Source organism: Malaya genurostris, chromosome 2 (assembly GCF_030247185.1).
Source record: "Malaya genurostris strain Urasoe2022 chromosome 2, Malgen_1.1, whole genome shotgun sequence".
NCBI lineage: Eukaryota > Metazoa > Arthropoda > Insecta > Diptera > Culicidae > Malaya > Malaya genurostris.
The window spans coordinates 29,036,310-29,042,309 of NC_080571.1; positions in this window are offsets into that span (position 1 = coordinate 29,036,310).

A 6,000-nucleotide genomic window follows, 5' to 3' on the forward strand; every position below is an offset into this window, starting at 1 on the left:
CTCCTGAGTGAGCAAGCATTCCAATTTACTATAACCAACTCATTATATTGCATATTCGATGATGAATTTGCCTAAGGCGTTGATTTGATCTAACCGCGTTCTGCAGTTTCGTAGTTTTGTTGTCATTGTTTCAAAAATGACGATCAGTTGTTCAGCAGAGAATAAATCACCAGAGTCATCCTTTGCTTGTGGTTGATTATTGCCCCATCCAGGAGGGATTCTTGAGGAAGATTCTTTTTGAGATCCAGCGGCTGAAGTCTTTGGATTGCTGCGAGGAAGTGGCGGCAAATTCGGAATATCCCTCTTCGGTGGGAGCCGTGGGAAATTAATTTCATCCTTCTGTGGAACATTCTTGCGCGTTGATTGTTTACGGGACGCCTGTTGTCGAATTTTTGTGAACTCAGCACGTTTGGGACACGATTTGCTAGTAGATGGATGGTCGCCATCACAGTTCACACATTTTACAGCGATGTCATCTAGTAGGCAATCGTTGGTATTGTGTGGTTCGGCACATTTCCCGCACCTACTTTTCATGTAGCAGTTCCTCGCTCCATGGCCGTAGTTCAAACAGTTCGTGCACTGTGTGACATCCCGATGTACCGGTTTATACTTTTGCCATTCGATGATTATGTGAAATAACGATTTAATCGTTTTCAGTTGACTCATGGTGATGGAGCCCTTCTCCAGATGAATCAGGTACAGTTGATCTCTAAACTTTTTATCCGTATTATGTCGCTTCATTTTGAACACCATCAAAGGCTTTAGTCCAGCCTCCGACAGTGCCTGCTTTAGTTCGGCTTCCATCATGTCGGGTAGTCCTCGAAGTACAACCTTCATAGGTTTGTTGGCGGCAATATCGTGTGTGAAGTATTCCGCTTTTGTCTGTTTCAGATAACATTCCACTCCTTTGTAGTGGTTCAAAGCCGGAACAGTTATTTTGTAGCCTTCAGTACATAAACGGATTGTTGCCTGTAGTCCTTTGCTGAGCAGTGTGTTGAAATCCGAGCGTAGAGTTGGTGGGAAGCCCTTCAGGTAGAAAGGCGGCATTTTTTCCTTCTTCTGCAGTTCCTCTTCGACATCAACTGGCAGATCAGCATATTGGTTTTTACTCAGCAAACGGTCGTTTACCTGTACATCAGTTGGCTTCAGACGCTTAGCATCCTTTGGATCCTTCTCGGATCTATGGCGGTTTTTACCCATAGCTTGGGTAGGTAGACAACTGCGAATAAAAAATAAAACAAAATCAAAATTAGTCGTAGTAGGTTATTCGTCTATCCACATCGAGTGTTAGATGACGAATTGATGATCGATTTTCGACCACCTGCTCCTTTTATAACGTTCAGTTGAAGATATGTGTCTGACTACCTCAAAATCGTCGTCCTTGCGCGAAAAATCCAAGCGAAAGTAAAGAGTTTTCCGCATTATTTTGAAATTTTGAGAAAACTTAATTTTTGAGTTGTTTGTGGTTATCTCACACTGTTCAAAATATTATCCTAAATTCCTGATCATATTTTTGATGAAATGGTGAAAGAATTATGTTGCTACCATTAATACAAGTCGAGATATTCACGATTAAGTTCTGCCCATTCTTCCATATGGCTAATTTTGAAAAGGCACCCCATAGTAAAGTAAGTCGTATTCACGACAAAATGAGTTGAATAGGTTGCATAAATCGTTCTTTATGGTTTAAAAGTTTGCAATATAAAACTCGTACGTCAATCCATCCGGACCAGGTGATTTCTTCTGCTTACAACATTTCAAAATATTATAGATTTCTTCAATTGTTGTTGATTTCTTTAGGTCTCTCTTATTCTCGTCATTTAGATCTTTATTTAAAGATCCAAGAAGGTTGTCCATTTCATTTTGTTCACATGTCTCAGTCTCACTGTTGAATTGTTCAGAAATGTGGGCGTAGATCATTTTACCTAGTTTTTTATTGTCGGTAATAAGTTCATTACTCAAGGCATCTTTTAATTGAAGGCCGAATGTACTTCCTCGATGAATATGTTTTGAGAGATGATAGATTGTCATTTTCTCTCCTTCTACAATTGTACTTCATCTGCCAACTTTCTCTTTTGAAAAAACTTCGAGCTTCATTTTTAAAATGTATATTCAACCATCTGTTCAAATTGCAAGTGTATGCATTAATTTAAAATTATCATATTCATGCTTAAATTTATCAATGACTTCATTTGAAGATATCAGCGATGGATTTACTTTTCAATATCCACGACCCCGTGTTACCAAAATCTTACCATCAATTCTCAATTAAATAATCACCGAGTGATGGTCTAAAAAAGCTAACGGTACAGTGGAGCAGTTTGTGACTTTTTCTAGCAGCGTATCTCCTGCATAAAAACGATCTATCCTAGATGCTGAGTCTCCTCTGAAGAAGGTAAAATCATTCACTTGCCTCATTTTTGCAATGTCTTTGAAGTCAAATAAGTTTATCAAGTGTTTTAACCCACTGGAGAAGTTCTTTTGGGTTCCCCTATTGTCGGTTGCTTCTAAGATACAATTGAAGTTCCCTCCCAATAAAGTTTCTGTAGAACCTGGCTTATTCAAGTGAACCGTCAAGGCCTCTGTGAATAGGTTGTCCCTTTCCCTTTTCTTGTTATTTCCTGAGTGAGCATAGATGTTTATCAAATTTACATTGTTGACCGAAACTGACGTTATCCCACTTGATATATCGAAAACACAATTTGAATAAGTAAAGGACTTCCTAATCAGTATAGCTGTGCCTCTTTTATCACTGTTAATATTCACTAAGGCGTTATGTGTAAAGACAAAGGAAAAATCTTCGTAACTCACTTCTTAATAAAAGAAATTAGTAATATGATAATTATATCACACATACACAAATCCACCCACCCAGGGATCGTTGAGATACAATAAAAAAATATAAACGTCCAAGATGACTTCCTCAAGGAGCTCCAGAGGAAACAGCAAATTGTGAGGTTGTACAGTCTCCCATTTTCAGTATCATTCCACGACCAGCTAGATATGATCGAAGCCAATTAAAAAATTATGTTATGTGATGATTGATTATGTCGAGCGCAGCAGAGAAATCGGTGTACACTGAAGTCTTTTTTGCCCGATTTTTACCGATTTATTTTTAATGACTGAGCGGAAACATATATTGGAGAAGCAAAATGAATGAAAAACTAACAGAAAAGATGATTTTTTGGAAAAAGATACGCTCAGAGACAGGACTCGAACCTGCGTTCTTATGCATTCCGTGCATACGCGCTACCATTTCGCCACTCTGAATCTTGTTTTAGTCACTCTAAAACGCCAGACAGCCATAGTAGAACGTACATCGAACATGGTCTACATCCTGGCCGTCACCCGACCGATACCTTACTTCCAAACATCTTCTCTGTCCATCAAACACTAGTCTTCTCGCTTTATACCTATTTCTCCGATCAAGCATTGAGTAGGAGAGTGCATAAATAAAAAAAAATTTAAAAAATGATTTAAAGTGTTGTGAGATACATAGTGAATTTGTATAGTGGCGTGATATAATACCCATACTCGCATATCAGTCCCATATCGATTTTCGCCAATTTTGAGTTAGCTTGAGGAATCAAATCTATCCACAATATACTGTCAGAAATTTCAATAAATTTTATGGTTTGTTCTGTAAAATGTGAAAAAAATATCAATTCATGTCTGTCCCATATGCAAAGTATTCGCATATCAGTCCCATTCGGTGCAAATTTTAATAATTTCATTTGTTGCAATATTGGAATAGCAAAGGTGTATTACTGATATTTCATTAGGTAGCATTAGGTAGCACAATAAATAAAAAAATGGGAAATAAAATTTTGATCGTCTTTTCCTCGACATGCCGATTTTCCATATGGGACTGATATGCAAGTATGGGCAGTAGATGGTAATATAAAAAGGTGGGTGGGTAATGTAAGAGACATAACTGGATGTCGTGAATACGAAAAGCACTGACATGTTCCTTAACACTTCCGAATATCAATTAGTTGATCAATTGTATGAATTATGCAAGCATTCCCCTTTTTCACAAAAAAGGCTTCACTTAATCTAGATTACTGTGAATTCCACACAGCGAAAAGTGCAAAAATCAAATCAAACAGTTCTAGATTTGCACTAAACTGAGGATATTCCCCTTCGATTTGCGAGCAAGAAGTCTTAATAGTTCTTTAGAAAACTTTTAGAGCCATTAAAACGGCTGATTTACTCGAACAATTTGTTGTACAGCAGCAGATATTTATAGCTGGTATTGACATGAGTCAAATGAGACAGGTTTTGATATAGTGTACTATTGAAATACTTCAATGCTTTTTCTTTACACGCTTAAGTTGAAAGCTTTCGATTCTATTGGTAGTTAGATTATATAAATCCTTCCACAGATCACTAAGCTATGAGCTTTAAAAATACGAGAAAGGCAAACGCGCCTTATGAATTATCCTCTTTGATACTCGCTTATACCATACATTTAATGTCGTTTTCGTTTTTAAATTGCACTACACTGGTGTAGCGAAAGCTGCACTGAAACCGTTCGTTTTTGCCAATTGCACTACACCAGTGCTACACTTTTTCTGCACCGATACCACAGGTGTAGCACTCATCAAAAGTTTGGTGTAGCTCTGTGCAATGTAATCATGTATTGTAGTCAATGGTTACTGTTTATGTTTTCGTCATTTTTGTTCGTTTATTCAAGCCTCAGTGTAGCACTGCACCGGTGTAGTGCAAGTTAAAAACGAAAACGCCATAAGAAAAGTTGAATTTTGAACTATTTGAGATTATGCCACACAACTGAAAATTTTATCATAAAATTGTGATCATATTTCCGATGACATGTAGCAAAAATTATGTTGATTCGTTAGATACAACAAGAGATATTCACGATCAAAAACTTATCACTCTCTCAGAGGGTAAATTTTGAAAAGGCACCTCATAGTAAAGTAAGTCGTATTCACGACAAAAATGTTATCCTAGTGAAATCATACTGTTCAAACACTTAAACGAAAAGTTAATGATATTTTTCAAATTTAACGAAACAATATTTTGACCATTCCTTTGCTTAACTCACCTAGTAGTGTGACAATGCCGTAGGACTACGTTTTTCTTCACTATGCTCACCTGGGTGCATTTTCAAAATTTCACGACACGAAAGTGTAACGAAATTACTCCCGATTTTATTTTTTCATAACTTTCTTCCTGGTTAAGTGTTTTCTCTAATTCTTTCACAAAACGAATGGAAAAAGATGTAAGATTATTGGATAATACCACTTTTATTACGATAACATTGTTTAAATAGTGAGAAAATAGGTCCAAACACCAAACATTAAAATTAACCGAATCTATAAATAAAACATGTGGCACGTTTGCTAGCTTCAGTCTATGATAATCCATGAAGGGAGACACATAGGGAGCGCAGGCTGCCATCTATGCCAAGACAGTGGAATTACACCCGGCGTATTATTCAACTGGTGCTTCAGTCAATGGCGAATATGAGGTCCCGTTCCTCAAGCCTAAGTGCAGAAAAAACAACAACTAGTTCTTCTCTGATCATATCTGCTCGCAGTGTGAGTTTCGCTTCAAACAAAAGCGATTGCGTTATCCAACTGCTGGTCGTTTGCATTGAAGAAAAAGAAAACAAAAAGTGGATATTGTACAAAATCAGCCGTTCTAATGTCTCTAAATGTTATCTAAAGAACTATCAAGATTGCTTCTTTGCTAATCGAAGGTAAAAATTATCAGTTTAGTGCAAATCTTGAATAATTTGATTGACTTTGTACACTTTTCGCTATGCGAAATTTGCACCAAACGAACGTTAACTATCATTCTGCTGCATCGCGTTAGAGAAAAAATATTCCGAACAGTGTTTAATATTAAGAGAATTCTACAGCAGTTTGATATTTTCTTTTACTGAAATATTAAGATAAATGAAATATTGAAATACGAGGTCTGTTCAAAAAGTACCCGGAATTCTCATTTTTCTAAAAAAATATTTATTTATTC